We start from the raw sequence: 19,447 nt of genomic DNA, 5'->3' as shown, positions 1-19,447 counted from the left end.
TCGCAGAAGTTTTTTGTCGACTTGGTTTGTTTTCTGTGTTGGTTAGTGGGTTTTCTTTCCTGCCTTTCCCTCCTCTGCTCTTCTACACACCACCTCTGAATCAGCCTCGTTTGTTCTTCCCAGCCGATCACCTCATTTTCTGCTCCCGGTGGTTTCCAATCAGCTCCCCTTCCTAATCATCCCTGCTCACCCTCGTTTCTCCACCTGTGCTGCATCCTCTCGTCAGAATAGATTGTTTTTCAAACCCGCAAGTCTTCAGTGGAGTTTTTGTTGGCTCCTTGATATTGTTATGAGATGCTGAGTTCTGCCTTGCCATGCACTGAACCTTGAATTTGTTATTTTCTCCAAGATTCTGTTGCCTGTAGTTTCCTGTGTTTGGGTCCATCTGCTCCTCTCTTCATGACAATTATGTCTATAACAAACAGCTAATATGTAAGTCTCCTCTCTAGCCCATTCAATACATAAGCATACGGATAATGCAATACAGTCACCCGACTGTGAGGAAGTGAAGAACAAACACAAAATAGTAACATTTGCTTTGATCTGTGCTTGATCGCAGAGAAAAATAGTGCTTGATGTGCTCACTGGTATTTGTTATTCCTCTGAGGAAGTAAGTCCCAAAAGTTAAAGTCCAAACATGTTTTCTACAAAATCCTGTTAGTCACCAAACAGCTGTGAGCAGAGTGATGGGTTCAAACAGTGCAGGAGTCCTTTCTCTAATGGAAGTCTTGTCTCTGCTTCCTTAGGGATCAAACCTGTGACCTTTCCATTATGAGACCTACGGGACACTGCATCCCCCCTCACCCCCACCCCCACCTCCTATCTCAGTCACTCACTCATCCCCTCACTCACTTACTCACTCACTCTCGCTTCCTAAATTGATTGCAGCTGCAGTGCATTGTGGTCCGGTTGCTCAGTGTGATCCCTGGACAGCCCTGGACTCCCCCTGACACCCGCTCTGCACTTATTTGCTACAGCAGTAAGCACTCTTTCACATTCACTGATGATCTGGCACACATACCGTACACTCTCACATACACACACACACACACACACACACACACACACACACACATACTCACCTTTTGTTTCTTGCGCGCACAAAATAGGTGTCACAATGTCCCTGCTTTCAAAAATCTTTCATATAATGGGTGTACAAGGTGTTCTTGTGTGTGTGTATGTGTTTTATGCTTGTGCTTTCAAAGTTTATAGTTGTAATTTTCATCTTTAAATCAAGCTAATTGCCGCAACTGGTGCAATTATCTAGTTTACTTGAGCATCAAGTCCTTGCATCAAGAGGGAATTTTTGTCCTTTCAGAATGTGTTTTATTTTGCATGCAATCAAACCACCATTTTCATAGTTTTCAGACGACATGAACATTGCAAGAACTGAAAGCTTAGCAACTGTAACTAAGGACAGCAGGACACAGCGTCAGCGATCAGTTCAGTTTTTTAAATCCTAAATGAAGTTAGAGCATAAAAGTCAGCTGTGGATTTATGGTATTTTTTGGCTGATGGGTGGTTGTCAGGATTTGCACTTGTATTTTATTGATCATATTCTCATGTCATGTTGCTTTTTGCAGAATAATGTAAAACACATATGATACAAATCTGACTGAGATTTCTATCTAACGACTAAATCAAAAATGAAAGAGATGAACACAGTTATGATCACATATTTATCAGTTCTGATAACATACATGTTATTTTACATACTACAGCACAGAATGAAGATTATCCTATTTTAATAGTCTCAGTGGAAACATTCAAGGCCTTTGACACGATCGAACCCACCATTCTCTATGAGCCCATCAAAGGAAACCATCCATCCATCCATTGTCTACCACTTATCCTGTATTCAGGGTAACGGGGGGGCTGGAGCCGATCCCAGCTATCATTGGGCGAAGGCAGGGTACACCCTGGACAGGACGCCAGTCTATCACAGGGTCAACATGTAGAGACAAACAACCATTCACACTCACATTCACACCTGCGGGCAATTTAGAGTCATCATCAGTGAACCTATCCCCATCCTGCATGTCTTTGGACTGTGGGAGGAAGCCGGAGAACCCGGAGAGAACCCACGCTTACACTGGGAGAACATGCAAACTCCACACAGAAGGAACCCGGGCCGACCCCATCGAAGGAATGAACTTTGAAATTAACTTATCTAAATTTAAATAATTGCTCCAAATGCTAGAATCCTGACAAATGGTATGTTTGTCCAACTGTATCTCGAGATCACCCTTCTTTTCCGCCGACAAACCCTTGGCCTGCGTTACTAAATCTAACCCTGTTACATTTAAATTAAATTTGGCTTTGCTGAACATAAGGTGTCTTTCTATGCGGACGACCTCTTATTGTTCATTAAGGAACCACTAACTTAATCTCCACCACTAGTAGAATGTCTGATAAGCTAAAGTATCTGGGAATCTAGGTTGGGAAATCATTTGATAACATATACAAAAAAAGAAATTAACTACTGGAACAAACCTAACTCTATCATAAAAGATGGATGGACTTATAATTGGGAAAAATAAACTCAATAAAGAATATCTTACCCAAATGTATATACTATTTCCACTGCATTCCTTTTAAAGCCCCTGTCATTTAAAAAGACCTAAACAATGCAGTGACATCCTTTTTCTGGTGCAAGAAAATTTCAAGAGTCAGATTTACTTTGCTATAGAGCTAATATGCAAAATGTGGTTTCAATCTCCCCAAGCAGCGTAAATATCTCAAATCTCATATCACAGTTTAGACCCATTTACGCTTAATTTACATTCAGAAGACAAATAAAATAGAAAAAGTAATCATTCAGGGTGAATAAAGGGTTTTCGCCAATAGAAAATCATTACAAAAAAGTAACTGTTATATCTGGGAGATCTACAGAAATGTCCTGGAACATAAGTGTCTGGCTTTGAAGAGATGACATAGAGGTGTGCATCGATTCTGCCCCTTATAGACACCACGCTCAATCAGGCTCGCTCAGCCCATAGACTATCAGACGGACGCCGGACCTGTGATTGGAGACTGATCACTCTGGCATCACCGGCTCTCAAAAGGACGTGAGGTTGAAAGGTCAAGCCATAAAATAACTGACGTGTGTTGGTTGCTGAATGACATGTCTGAGTTCAGAACATGACTTTTCAACGCCGCAGAGTGGTCCGCTTCACAAATGGTCTTTTTCTTCTCCACTTGTGTTTGACTTCATGTGTGCCCTTGAATAACACAAAAGGACTTCATCATTCAAACCATTATTGGCAAGTCTGTCTGTAAAGATGTTCTCATTGCTGCAGCCGTGGACAAGCGCCCTGGAAAAGATTACTTTCATTATGTGATTTTCAATTTGTGCTATCAGGCATTTTTTGAAATAATGTGTGCGTGTGAAGAGAAAGAAACAATTATCTGGAGGGTTAACAGAATTTGACTTATAGCAACTAATCTTTGCTCGTGCTGCACCTTAAGAACCCACCTCTTCATATTTTCCAACCTCTTTATTGGAATCAGTGATATTCTATATTCTATTTTATTTTGAGAGGGAAATTGCAAATTGATTATCAGACATTTCCAAAAGGCAACCTTTGAAACTCATTGAATATACTTTAACCTCCAGCCATATTTGTGTGTATTTTTACCTAATTAATATTGATATCCTTTGACTGGCTAATCTCTTAAGCCTCTGCCAGTAAACGTGTTGATCATTTTAATTCAAATGTTACAAATATCTTGCCATTGCTCCTGAAAAAGTTTCTACAGTTTGGAATTTAGGAGAGCTAGACAATCATTTTGTTTCTGATCACATTGACAAAAAAATGAATGATGCATGTGTATTGTTCACTGTTGAAAGGCTGACTAACCCCCAAGTGAAAGTATCCGCCCTCCACTCAGTCATTCAACGATCCATTCCATCGTTCCATTTTCTTTTACGGAAAACATTCCTATTTTTCGTTTCATAGTTTTTTGTATGATGTATTTTCATTCTTCTCATCCCTGCACTGTATTTCTATAGCACGTTAACTGTAAATAACTTCACCTTGACTGTATTATTTTGAATTGCCTTGGTGTGTGAATGATGCTATACAAATAGAGCTGCCTTGCCTTTCTAAGAGTAGTCAGCGTTGCTTATCGAGTATGACAGAGTCCTTATTCATGATCTGTTTAAATGTTTCGTCCAGTGGGTTTCCTCTCAGTTCTCCAGCTGATGTCCGTCGGCCTTTGCCTCAGAACAAGAGTTGGTTAAAGGAGGATGGGTCTAATGCTTGGGGACATCCATCCATCCATCCATTTTCTACCGCTTATCCTGTATTTAGGGTCACGGGGGGGCTGGAGCCGATCCCAGCTGTCATTGGGCGAAGGCAGGGTACACCCTGGACAGGACGCCAGTCTATCACAGGGCCAACATGTAGAGACAAACAACCATTCACACTCACATTCACACCTACGGGCAATTTAGAGTCACCAATTAACCTTTGGACTGTGGGAGGAAGCCGGAGAACCCGGAGAGAACCCACGCTTACACGGGGAGAACATGCAAACTCCACACAGAAGGAACCCGGGCCGACCCGGGAATCGAACCCAGGACCCTCTTGCTGTGAGGCGAGAGTGCTACCCACTACACCACCGTGCAGCCCGCTTGGGGACATATCCTTCTGTTTTCTTCTCCTTTGGGTTCAATCCAGTCAATCACATAAATGTAAGCGATTGAAAGAGATACAAACTGAATCCAGCGCTCATTATACAAAAATCACAAGCTTCAGTGATGCAGGTCTGGGCCTGAAACCAAGCCATCCTCTCATGGTTTTTGATGCTGTTTTGTTGTTGTTGTTGTTGTTTTTGAACTGTGACTTAGAGAGCAGACAGCTTGGAGACAAACAGGGCTGCCAGTTGGCTGGTGCTCCTTCAGAGCTGACCGAACATCGGCGGCCATGCCTCACTAGGGCTCTAACGAGTGTACTAGGGAAAATCAGTGAACCGGACACACACACACACACACACACACACACACACACACACACACACACACACACACACACACACACACACACACACACACTCATAACTTCAATTAAACTGAGTAATTGCACATTTTGGGGAAGAGACAGATCACCACTCCCTAAGTGACTAAATCAGTCTGTGCATGAGAGGATGAGATACCCTCTGCAGGCCTGGAAGGTGGCTTTGTTCGCTCATCTGCATAGAAACTTTTCCAACTATCATCAACCAGCCTGTTCCCGCTCCCAACTCGTCAAATATGGCAGCTCGACCATTGGCCCTACGTCTACGTGGCTGTAGTGATGGCGGGAGTTGAGGGCAAAGTCATGTAGAGTGTGGTTGTGAGGGTGGATCGATACACACGACTTTCACCTAGGAGGAGGTGTTTGTGTTGTGTGAAACTAAAGTTGCAGTTGTCAGGGATGGTAGGGTCCTTATTCATGAGTTGGTAAGTCGATTCATTCGGCCACATGTTTGACTTATTTCTATTTAAGTTGCACTGCTTTCCTGGGTGACAGTCCCGTATTTCTGGTTTTACACGTCAACGTCCTGGGTGAATGTCTGGTGTCACAATTACGTGGATTACATAAAAATAGATTGCGTGGAAAAGGCACGAATTATAGAGCTTTACTTTTTGTAGGTTAAGCTAGGAACAGTGTTGAGAACAGCTTCAACATCGCAGTTCCAGTTACAATGCTAACGTGGTGGAAATGTCTCCTAGTCAGTGAACTGAAAAGCTCGTTTTTTAAAATCCTGCTCGAGTTTGATTGCCTCAAATGATTGCCGTAGTTTAGTTCTAGCCTTACAATGATGAAAAGCAAAGAGCAGCATCAGGCTGGCCACTCAGCGCACCTAAAATACCGTGCACGGTCAGATGGATGGAATTTTAAAATGTTTTACAGAGTCATTTTGATAATGTTCTCCCATTGTGAAAACGTTTCACCACTGTCTTTGTGTACATTGTGAAGAAGGGACTACTACTGTTGAATTTTTTTCTGGCACTTTTCTCAAGGCTACATGGGGTGACTGACCTTTCATACTTTCCTTGATCAAAACACTTCTCCCACTCAAAGGAAGTGTGACTCCAAGCAATCACCATATATGAGCCCTCTCAGAGCGCGATGGATTATTGGGAGTGTAGATGCAGGGCAGCACTGGCACCGGAAGGAAGGGCACCTTTTTTTGATAACAAAAGTTATACAAAACTTTTGCGTGCAGGTTAAAGAGTGCAGTTAAAGAGCCCATGCATCCTTGATATAACATGAACATTTGATTCGTCTTGATGTCGTTTTATCAAGAGCACATGTCGAGGTTGCACCTCTGACAGATGGTGAAACGTTCCGTCTCTTGCTGAGGATGGAGGGTGTTTTGTTGTATGAATTGTAAAAACCCCTTTCAAACAAATTCATGGTTTGGGATAATGATTTGACAGAAAGAGGATGGTATTACATTAACGTAAGAAAGAAAAAAAAAAGAGCTACAGTGTTCAAGACTTTCACCTGCTCCGCTTTAATCTCATTAGCATTATAATGCTAACAGTGTCGGCCCTTCCATTTTAATTTGCCTCGCGAGCCAATGTCTGCGTGTAGGACATAAGCACGGTGCAATATAATTTGATTTAATTTGATCCGATTGGATTGAATCGAAGGAAGGAAGTAATTGGATACTTATATAAATGTTTACAGTGAAAGGGAGAGAGAGAGGCAGACGGAGACGAGGGTGAAAATGACTCATCCTTGAACTGGGTCGAAATCGATTGTGTCAAACCGAGAGGAAAATGTGTTCTCCCCGAGGAAAGGCGAGAGGAGCAAAGGACAGAGTCGAGGAAGGAAGTGCAAGAAGAGGAAAGTCGGAAAGGCTTCTCCATAAACAAAACAAAAATCCCCAAAAAAGCAGAGACACACTGGTATATGGTAACCTTCGTGGCATATACTGTCTCTTTTTTTTTTTTTTTTTTTTACCTTTTTACACACTTTCTGTACACCATTAGAGTGCAGCTTTCCTTGAGGGAATAAATAACAATTATGCATGGCATAAATGAAGACGCTTGACATCATCAAAATTACACAGTGCATAGTGTATGTTCAAAGAGCTGGAACAATAGGAGTAAGGGAATTTCAGCACGTATCAGGAAAGTAATCTTCCTCTAATCTCTTCTCATTGTCCTCCTTGAGCAGCCACTGATGTGCCCCACCTGACCTGAATTACCTGGCCAGCTGCTCCCTATTACTCATTAGCTTCAGTATACATAAAGGCTGTGCACCAGTTGGCCATATCAGATGCTGGCTTCTAATCTCATGTCAGCCGATATGTCAAGCAGCAGCAGGCAGCAGCAGGAAGTGAAGCTGTTGCTGTAAACTCTAATTTAAGCTTTTGAGCGTTGCATTTTAATTTGGAGTCAGTCTCAACAATTAATGGGAAATATGTGTTTGTATCTGTGTCACTAAGGCTACGTTCACACCGCAGGTCTTAATGCACAATTCCGATTTATGGCTCAAATCCGATTTTTTGTTTGGCTGTTCACATTACCTCTTTAAATGCGGCCTGTCTACGGATTGCTGTGTGAACAGCTCACGCTCCTGAAGTGACCCGCATGCGCAGTTGATCATTGATGACATCACGCCACAGCGGTGTTTACGGAAGCGAACATGGCAACGGCAACCGGTAACGTGGGACTGTATGGCTTCATGCTAAAAACAGTGTGTGGCGGCAGCCGGCAAATTTGTGAGCGGGTGATTGCACGAAGGAGGAAGAGGAGAAAGAAAATTCACTGCTGATGTCCTCCATGTTTGTTTTGGCTCCCGCCCGCTTTTCAATCAACTTTATTTGTCATTCATTTACAAAACAGTGCAGCGCGGGTCAGAATGACGTCAAAGTCGCATTAAATGCGACCTGGCTGTTCAGACTGCGGTCGCATTCAAAAAAATCCGATACGTATCCGATTCAGTACCACATTTAAATGTGGCCTGAATCTGATTAGAACATGTCAGATTCAATGCGACTTGTGCTGTTCACATTGTCAAAAGCAAATCAGATATGGGTCACATATGAGCGAAAAAATCAGATTCAGGTCACTTGTAACTGCGGTGTGAACGTAGCCTTAGAATGGTGTATGTGCTCCACACAGAGTCATCCTTATAAAACGGGATGAGCAGCATTGTGCCTAATTTATTTTTAAGGATTATGTTCTTGATTCATTCTTTGGCTTGAAATGGAGTGAAAATAAAGAGAACAAAGACCAGAACTTTGTCGGTCTGATTTGGAGTCTGGAGTTTCATATAGATTTCCAGATATTCATACTTGCTTATATTGGAGGTAATCAGAAATCAGGCTATAATAATATATACCAACCCCTCTGATATGCACCTTCAGAATATATAAAACTGTAATATTTGGTGTAAGTATGTGCTACTGAAGTGGAGATTTCTGGCTGTGTATGTATAATAAAATTCCATCCAAGACACTACAGGTAAATATGCTAACAAAAACAAAACAAAATAACCTAATAAATAAATAAATATCACCACTACACATTACATTGATTATTTACATTTACAAAAAAACATATTGACACAAAATAGCCCAAAATCAAAATGGTGTCTCCCCTAAGGAGCTGTTATTAGTTTATGATGCTGCAACAGATTGTCCTTTTGTTTTTCTCCTGCAGTAAAGCTTCCCTTTACAGAGGCCAACCGTTACAAAACAACTATGTGGAAACCCTCTGGGTTTTGCCAAGGTCAAACCTGTGACCTTTCACTAATGAAGCATTGTGTCTTGCCACTGCTTCCTACTGTAATAACCTCCAGAGTGCAGCAGTTATAAAGAGAGAGAACTTCAGGCCTAGTGTTAACGATCGGCAGAGCGAGCACCTGGCTAATGCTGTTTGTATCTGATGCTCCTTATCCGTTTGCTTATTTACATGAGGATCCTATTGATCCAGTCATTGGTGGTGCTGAGTGGGAATGCCAATATCACTAATCCGCGGCTCAAACACACTGCTGATGATTTTCCTCCGATAACAAATCACATGGAAGTCGGGTCAAGTGAGAAATCACAGTGGAGGCCCCGTTTCCACTGGGTGTGATTGCTGTGAACGTGGCTCATCAAGTTTTATGAATGCCTAAATAAAATATGAATTCACTTGAAAAAAGGCAATCTTCTTAGTGACTTATCAAGTGGAAAATATCAGGGGGAAAAGCAATCATCTGCTGTAAAACATGACTTTCTAGGAGAAGGTGATCAAAGATGGCACAGGATTTATTCCATATTTGCAACTGGATTGCAATTGATGGCTCCAAAATGAATAAACCAAAAACATGAATGAATAAAGAATAATAGAAAAAGCACAGGAGTTCACAAACATTTGTAACCTACACTTTTGATTGTGTAAACAGTTCTAAATGACCATCTTCCTAAATAAATCTGGAAAAAAAGAAAAAAAGAAAATGTATTACCGGTATGCCACTGTCATCTATAATGACCTTAATAGAAATTCTGCTCACTCGTCACTGTCTGCCATTATGAATCCAAATGTTATGTATTCAGGGTCATATTTCCTCACCACGCACTTGGAGCTTTCACTGGCACAGGGTCGTCTTCTACATCAGTTTTTTTAAATCCAAAACAATCAATCTTTTGTCACAGCGGCTGAGGCCACGTTAGCTAGGTAACAGCGACAACACGTTCATCTCTACCTGATGAACGTAGCTGGCCATTGAAATGATGGAGATTCTTTTTAAATTTCTTTTTCCACATTTATATGTAATAACTAGCTTTGTATATTAAGAAAAAAGTGAAGCAATCTAACCATTTGTCACTAACTCCATGGTCCACTAGATGGCACTCTGAGGCTCAACAGTGGTCTTTTCAAAATAAACTTCCATCTACACAAGCAACAAAACCACTCAGTTAGGTTTTGGGAAAAGAGCGTGGTTGACTGCTGACTCACAAGACTAGCCAGTGACAAATTAGTCCCAATAAACCAACGGATCACCTACAAGTTGCTCCTGGTATTCAAGGCCACAAATTATACTGGTCCAGGATCAGCTCAGCCCATACATTCAGGTCTTACAGCTCAAACCTCCACGTGCTTGTACATCGGAAAAAAATGAACAAACGTGGGAGATTGTGCCTTCCCGCCCCTGGGGTGTGATTGTGGAAGCGTCTCCTAGCAACAATAGGGCCTCAGAGCCGCTCGCTGTTCTAAAATCGACTCTAAAGTCCCACCTGCCTTCCCCTCGGGTCCTGGCTCACATGGGTTTTCCTTCTTAAAGGAGAAATCCGGTCATTTTTGACCCCATTTCCGTTGTCCTCAGGGTCATCCCGACATATTAGAAACAAAAAACCCGACAAAAATTGACGTTGCCTAGCCCGAGATCTGTACCTGCCTGGCAGCCTTCCAGACTCGCTCCAATGCTAACCCATTGGGGCACGTTTTATCTGCTTTCCTGGGCCCCAGAAAACAATTCCAAGACCTATGCAACACAGGTTGGGTCCGTACGAGACACCACGGCGCTCGTTTAGCTCAAATAGTGTGGCAAAACGACATAAATATGTGTATTTTAGCATGAAGTTACTCACCTCAAATCACCCCGTAGACATTAGCAGTAGATAGCCGAGCGCCTGTCGTCCCTCCCACTCACCGCAGAAACGAAAACGTTTTCCCCATAGTTTTGATTTTGTATCCATAAAGAAACGACCGAGCAGTGCAGTCGTCCTGTTCGTAATAAATCCAGGAAGCTGTTATGTCCATATGTATGACTGTTACAACATAGCAACGACTGCTTACAGCTAAACAGTAGCCTGGAGCCAAAACAATGCAAGTCTCGCCCAAGTTCCCGTCTGCCGTCCTCACAGCTGTTTTCAAGCCAGTACAGTGACAAATCTTGGACAGTCGCGCGAGGGTCACTTTGATCTCACTCTGTTGATGAGAGACTGCAGTCTGCACACGCGACACACGACTCACACTCGTGCTGTCAACACAACTAGCCTACTGAGACTGCGCGAGATTTGTTGTCTTTGTAGCAGGTTCAACTGTCACACAGGCTAAGCAATCTTACTATGTAGGCTAGCGCTAGTTACACTGTCATATGGACACGACGGCACTGCTCGATGGAAAGAAGTTTGTCACTGTATTGGCTTGAAAACAGCTTCAGAGTGAGGACGTCGGGAGACGGGAACTTGCGCGAGACTTTTGGCTCTCGGCTACTGTTTAGCTGTAAGCAGTCGTTGCTATGTTGTAAAATAGTCATACAAATGGACATAACAGCTTCATGGATTTATTACGGACATGACGACTGCGCAGCTCGGTCGTTTCTTTATGGATACAAAATCTACAAGGAAAACGTTTTCGTTTCTGTGGTGACTGGGACGGACGAGCGCCCGGCACGTTACTAGCTGAAGCTATTGTTGCTATGTTGTAACATAGTCATACATATGGACGTAACAGCTTCATGGATTTATTACGGACAGGACGACTGCACAGCTCGGTCGTTTCTTTATGGATACAAAATCAAAACTACGAGGAAAACGTTTTCGTTTCTGTGGTGAGTAGGAAGGACGAGCGCCCGGCACGTGACTAGCTGAAGCTATCGTTGCTATGTGTAACATAGTCATACATATGGACATAACAGCTTCATGGATTACGGACATGACGACTGCTCAGCTCGGTCGTTTGGATACAAAATCAAAACTACGTGGAAAACGTTTTCGTTTCTGCGGTGACTGGGAGGGACGACAGGCGCTCGGCTATCTACTGCTAATGTCTACGGTGTGATTTGAGGTGAGTAACTCCATGCAAAAACACACATATTTATGTCGTTTTGCAACACTATTTGAACTAAACGAGAGCCGTGGTGTCTCGTACGGACCCAACCTGTGTTGCATAGGTCTTGGAATTGTTTTCTGGGGCCCAGGAAAGCAGATAAAACTTGCCCCAATGGGTTAGCATTGGAGCGAGTCTGGAAGGCTGCCAGGCAGGTACAGATCTCGGGCTAGGCAACGTCAATTTTTGTCTGGTTTTTTGCTTCTAATAAGTCGGGATGACCCTGGGGACAATGGAAATGGGGTCAAAAATGACCGGATTTCTCCTTTAAAATCGCTAAGTCCTGTCTGAGTCTCGTCTCTACTTCTATTTACTTTGAAACTTGAGTCTTTTAAATGTTTATCCTATTTCAAACCTTAGAATTGCGTCTTTTTGCGGAAATTGTTCAGTTTCACTTTAAACCTGGATGTGAAGCACCTTGAGATTGTTATTTAATGACTATCAACACTAACAATTCACGTTAAAAACAACTGACGTGACAAAATGTCCACTTTACTTTTAGATCTGTGCACAAACAGCAGTGTCCTGGACAGAAGTACTGTGTACTCCCCTTCCACTCACCTGATCTCAACTATGTTGCTTATATACTAATACACCGGATGGGTGCATAACATACACGCACTATTTGAGCATCGGTGTCAAGCTGCATTATTTGACGCCTCGGGAGTGAGATCGGGTTGGTTTTAACAGTTTTGATGGACAAGAAAGACAAAGTTCATCCAGGACAATTTGAAATCCAAGGTGCTCTTTGGATTAAACTGCCCATGGCCTGACATCTTTATTTTTAACATCATTATAACATCGAATAAAAAAAGGGGACAAGGCCAAAAATAATGAACACGATAACCTAATATTGTCAACATGAAGGAATAAATTCAGAATTTGAAGGTACCTCAATACCAAAATACAGCTGCAGAAGCTACAACAGCAGTTTCTGCTGAAGCAGTAATGTTTCGAGTCAGCTGAGCCGACATAATGGACAACTTCTCCTGATTAATACCCAAGAAGAGAATTCTTGTTGGAAAGGTCACAGCTTTGTTGTGACACTGGCTGAATGCTAGGCTCATTTTAGATAGATATTATGATACATATTCACGACGTACAAGAGGGTACAAAAAGTTCTGGATCAGAGCAACTGAAATGTTTTGCAACTGCTTTGCAACCATCAGCAAATTGCCCTTTTATTATGTAAATGTTCATCACATCAGGCACGTATAGAGACTTAAATGTTGCTGACAGATCAAGGCTACAAATGGGTTGTACATACAAGGCTGCTCCTATTCTGACAATAATGCATGTCAGACAGAAAGAGGGCACCTGTGGGTTGTTGACATTTCTCAATATAAAACTGCTGATCTTTCAACTCTAACCTTCAATTTTCCGCTCATTCCACAAGGTCACATTCATACAGCCACAATCCAATGTGAGAAAATTATTTGATGTCTTTTGGATGAGAAAGTGGCAAAACTTGAAGAAAAGACTGCATAGAAATACCAGCTAACTCATTCGTTGGTCAGAAAATAACAGAATGGGGGTGAGAAACTCCCCATGGATCCCCTTTTTGATAACCTATGAGGGAAAAGTCCTATTAATACATGACAACTCCCAACAAATAAAAAAAAGTATGAATGGAGTGAAATTGAAAAAAACAGAAAGAAATGAAGGGACCCAAAAGTATTTCCCCAGCTCATTATTACGTTCAGGGCCTGGGGCAAAAGTCCATATTATTTTCTGACCCTGATATTAACCCTCAATAAAATGTAATTGGCTCTGAGAGAAAGAGCCTGCAGATTGAAAAAGTAAAAGTGATTTTACATTTTTTTTTCCACATCTTCCACATCGAAAACACTGTCGTGGAAATGTTAACGACTAATGAGTATTTGACATGAAGACAACCCACTTTTGACCTGGATGCAGTTAGAATTAATGGATTTAGTTAATTTGTTAATTTGAGTTCTTGAGGAAAAATAAAATAAAAATGTTATAAATGTAGTTTATTTTGTAATTTCTATAACAAGTTCTGGTGACTCTCGACAACAATAAAGTGTTTATTTAAAAAGGCTCTATCCCCGTTTGTCTGTATAGCACATTTCACCCACCAACACTGAACTGTGGCTCCGTCCATCTCCTCTTCTGCTCTCCTGTAATCACATGCCAGCACTCTGCCAGAGGTCATAGTGTCACCTTGTGGAGTGGAGATTGGAGGCTGAACTCTGTGTGGTGATGGTTGATGTGGGTAATGGTGTGGATAAATGGATCCTGATGCTTTTCCCAACTCAGCCTCTCAGAAACGGCCAAACAAGTCCCTTGGCAGAGTTAGAGAAAGAGCCCGAGAAGGACGGAAACAAAACACTAGTAAACACAACTGCCTTTCATCCCCGTCAGTCAGTTGCTCTCATCTTCTTCAAGGAGAATTAATAATAATCAAAGTGAAAAACTTTGATTGAAGGATAGTTAGTTGATACATGTATCCTTTCCCTCGCTGCCCTTCATTTGCTTTCTTGTTCAGGCATCGATTTCTTGCCCCGACAGCAAGAAAATCCAAGAAAACCAAAAGCATTTAGCTTAGATTTCTGTGGTAGAAAAATGTCTTTGGTCATCCTCAGTTTGATGCTGGCAGCTTTGTGATGACAGGATATACCCGAAGGATGTGTTTTTTATGTTTTTGAGTTTTGAATTGGTCCACTAGCATGATCAATGTGATAATGATTTGAACCCCAACTGGATCGGACTGGGAAAAAGACCATTCATCTTTAACTTTCGGTTATTGTGTGTTTTATCTCTTCTTTGTGTGACTACAGACTAAATGTCTAAGTCTAAGATCTCAGCATGCTAATATAGTGAGGTAGTTACCCCCTCCCCACCTTTGTTCGTCTTCCACCTACACCATAGTTTGGTTAATTGGTAACAGGAGATATAGGAGTTTCGTGAGGGCCAGTGTTTAAGGGAAAACCGCGGCCTGACTGGGACGTGCGGTGAGGGGCTGGACTCCCTGCAGGAGCTGCTGTTTTGCCCTTAGATTATTTTGTATAATTTGCATAGTTTCGGTTTAATTGTTGTTTATTGCAGCAGGCATTGGGCTGTCCACTAGGGGTTATTTTACTAACCTTGTGTTGAGTCTTCCTAGGCTAACCATCCATGCAAACACTTGTTTTCTAACATTCATCTAATAAATCATCATTTTTGGAATCCACATCTCTTGTGTATAAACGAGCCTGTGTATTAACTGGTGAGGCTTATTGGCGCAGTACTCTTTGGGTGAAGTACAGCTAGCTGAGGCGAGTGTGGCAAAAGACGGAGGACTTTATTGATTTTGAGGTACAATGAGTAAAAAAATGGTGTCTGTATGTATGTATTTTTTTTTTTACAGCGCACATCATCACTTATAGATGAAAGTCAAAACTGTAATCAAGTTATTTTTAGATATTGACCTGTAGGTGTGACAACAGCGGTGGCTGCAACAGACAGAAAATCAATAGGCAATCACAGCAAAGATTTAACTGAGAATAAAAATATCTATATTTTTATGTTTTAAAATATATACTCTTCTTTTTAAATTTATGAAGTCTTACTTAAATTAATGTTCTATTGTGTTATGCAGCCATTCACCAAAAGAAAATCCCTTGCATGTGAAAACCTGGCAACAAATGGATATTGGAAATTCTGTCGGGGGGGCTTAACACACACAGCTTTAGGGTCAAAGAAGAAGAGAAGTTAAGGTTGGACTTGGTCACGTTTGCCATCCGTGTCCACTAATTGATCAAAGCGACCTTTTTCACCTTGAGGAAGGAAGTATTAATTCCTCCTTCCTGCCCAACACTTGCCACTCATCTTGATGTTCTTAAGATGACATTTTGCCCGAGGCCGAGGTGTCACGGTGGCACAAGGACACGGCAGCGGGAGAAACAGGAGGAGCAGATAATTGGGTCTGGCACACAGAGAGCTGCAGAGATTTTTGTAGGCCAGCATGAGTTTTATCACTTTTTAATGCAATTCAGACGATAAAAAGCCAACGGACTGCACCGCGGTTGCATGTGGCTACAAAGTCGGCGTGATGATGTTTAATAGTGTCATTTAGCTGCTTGTTAGCAACCGTAAAAGCTTCACAATTAGAGGTATTTACAAGACGTTAAATTATCTTACGCTTGTGTGAACCACAGACCTTATTTAAAAAAAAAAAACATTAAAAAACCATTGAGTTTGAGACGAGGGAACAGGAAGTGGAAAAATGCTGACTTTTGGGTTTAAAGACTGATTCCTGCATTTATTTCAAATTGCTCGGCTCTTGCTGTGAACCTCAACATAAAACTCTTCAGCGAACACACATTGCATACATGTCATTTTCAGCTCTGTACCTGAACTCGTGCCAGAGAGCCAAAACCTTTCTAAATGGCACAGTTGTCTTCACTTTTCAACTCAAGTAGCACTCAGCAGAAGATTTTGCAATAAATACTAACACCGGGTTGAATGAATGAATCCTCTCAAGGGCAACCTCCCACGTAGCCACCTTCACCTCTTTCAGTCTCCATCTGTAATACGTTTTTTTTTACACGTGTTTATTTCCTGTCTCACACACCTCAATGCTCTTCCTGTTAATGGACATGAATAACGAAATGTTCAAATGTCACTGGAAATAATAACAGCAATTAACTATCCAAGACAAAACGATGTCCCTCTGTATCCCACTGTGAGCACATCCGCATGTAACCAATGTGTCAAATCGTAGAAAAATCTCCATTTTCCATCCGTTTACACTATCTAAGCGTTTCCTTTTTTGTCAAAAAATGTGTTACATGACATGTTGAGGTGATATTTCATGTGTTTCAAGTGATTCAGGAGCTGGGATTTCATGAATTCACTTCATGTCTCCACTTGACCTAAAACGCCAGTGACGAGTCTCCCGTAGCTGAACTCGCGTTTTTTTTTTTATCTCCTTCTGTTTGCATTTTAGCACTTTGTGCCTTGTGACCAAGTCGATCTTTGGTTTTTACCGACTATTGTAAGACAAATCGTTGTGGCTTTGTCTTTTTGTGGCCGGAAGCCACTAAAAGCAGAAAGAAGCTCTCTTCCAGGAAGTCAATATCATAGTTTTGTCTCATGTATATGTTTAATTTCAGTATAACTAAAAGCCTATCACTTATCATACATCGATGTGTCTACTCAAAAATAATTTTGCATTGCAAGAATTGAAGGACATTTTTGTTCGTTTTTGAAATCTGTGTCCAGATTTTCTCCTGATTTATTTATTTGTTACAATAATTTGGCTTCACTAATTTGCAAAAAGTATAAAACATTGTAAAAAGTTGTAGAAAATTATATTATCAGGGAATTAAGCTTGTGTACAGCCCCGAATGTGTGTGTGTGTGTGTTTGTGTGTGTGTGTGTGTGTGTGTTCGTGTGTATATGTGGTGTAAGTGCATCTGCTTCAGTACATTATCTGCATAACAAGTATGTGAGGACTGTTATTTTATCTGACTGCCCTCATCAGGAGAATGACATAACAGGAGCTTTATTTAAATCCCTTAAAGACTTAATGCTTTCCCGATGGGTGACTCATGAATAATAACTTTATGTCCAAAGTGAACCATTTCCCATGATTTACATTAATGGAGGCGTAGCAGGTGTGACTGTATTGCAAGAGACTAGTGACATCACAGACCTTTTGTATAACCGTCTTTCCCAGACCATACTTTAGGTGCTATATGCAGATATTGTAGAAAAAAGAGACAAACAAAGAGAAGTTTCTTGGCTTTTGCCGGATCACGCAATACTTTTTATTCTTGTTGGGAAACCGGGTTGAAATCATTTCTGTCTAGAGCTGAAACGATTAGCCGGCCATGTGACACTTTGCTGCATTTTCTTGTCTGTCACACTGTAGTGAACAAAATATATTTTCGCTTTGGATTAAAAAATAAATAATTGATGTCACATTGTGCTCCGGGACACAGTGCTGAATCCTTCATTCTACTGAGAAGCGGACGTAGTCCTCGTGGCGTCACCTACTGGTTTGTGGCTTGTGGTTTTGAAGCCTCGAGTTGGCATTTTGGCTCTCACCACCTTGGATTTTGGCCGTCGTCATCTTTGAATTACCTGTGGACAGAAGTGCCCATTGTGAAGAATATGGATCTGAAAACTAAATGCACAGAAATGGATTCCATAACTAATTTAGAGGATCTATTTATGCCGCCATGCAATTACAATTTCTGTTAAATTAATTTCCGTTGATGTCATAAAATCAATGAATTAAGTGGAGAGACTAGTCAAAGTACATTCTCCAATAAATTGCATCTTCCAATCACTTGTATTATAAATATCAACAGGATCTAAGGCCTGAGTCTCAAAGCTAGATTATGTTGTTAGCCAGTTATCTTGGTGGCTTTGTTTACACCACTGATTCTTTACTTCCCTCCTCCTAAAAATCTCCAAAGTCTCCATGCTTCTGGGGGAGAAAACATGTCAAACCAAGAAATTTGATTCAGTTTTTTTCCATTCAACTCTAAATGGGACCATAATTTACTCAATGCACATAATACTGAAGAAGACTTGAAACTGTAGATTGAGACCATAAACTCATGTTTGTAATCTTTACTGAGGTATTAGGCATTCAGAGCAACACATATTTGCTGTGTAAAGACATAGAGGAGTAATGTCTTGAGCACAGAATGAAGTCACTCTCCCTCTGTGTCTGTTGTAATCCAAACTTCAATGTGCTTTATTTACATTTCCGGGCCGGGCCATGTCCTGTATGGCTGCCACGATTTACACTGATAACACCCGTCTGACCCAAATTGTTCTCAGGCTGACACTGTTAACTCTATCAACACTGTGGCCCTTGATTACAATGTTAGCGCTGTTAGCTGCAAGCCGCCGGCTCAGTCGTCGACAAGTTAAGACCCTTGTGGAGGCGCTCTGAATTCTCACTCCCTATTTTTTTAAACACTGCCTAACAACGTTATTTGTCATTTTGCTGACGACTTGTACTGACATTAAAGTGCAAAATAAGTCGTTTATTAAGCTTATATGCAACATGTGCCCCTTTTCTGCTGGTTAAAGACTGCAAAACAACTCAATGATCAAATGTTTCGGTATGTGTGTAAGATACTACTTGGGGCCGGGGTTAAGCCAATACCATTGATTCCCACTCTTAATTATATATTTTGACCCCTAATCAAGCTGTGACACGATCAGCCGATAATCAATGCCTCACTGCAGACTTAATGTATTGACTTACTTAGTTTGAAATAAAGATTGGGTATTTAAAATGAGCCACGAAGGCATTGAACCAGGGTCCCTTCTGGCTGGCTGGTCTCTGCTCACCTTATTCTCTTCTGCAATCTTGACGTCACGGATCTGATTTCTTTTAATTAGACGCATGCAGCCGTGCAGCTTAGTGATAAGTGTTTCGATCGATCGTGACGGTTTCCACAGGTAAACGTGAATGGAAGTGGAGTCTCGCACCTGTCACGCAGTCTTGCAATCAGTTACTTTCTATTGCGTCGGGGTTTAACCCTGAGATAATGGCATGCGCGGCTTTGATTAAAGGTGCGGGTCTGACGGTGGTCTGAGACACGCATGCACGCGCACCAGCCGCCGTCTTGTGTTGAGGGGCTTTGTCCCCGCAGCCCGTTA

The sequence above is a fragment of the Eutrigla gurnardus genome, assembly GCF_963514095.1.
Source record: "Eutrigla gurnardus genome assembly, chromosome: 18".
Taxonomy (NCBI): Eukaryota; Metazoa; Chordata; class Actinopteri; order Perciformes; family Triglidae; genus Eutrigla; species Eutrigla gurnardus.
Note: the sequence above shows the minus strand (reverse complement) of the source record.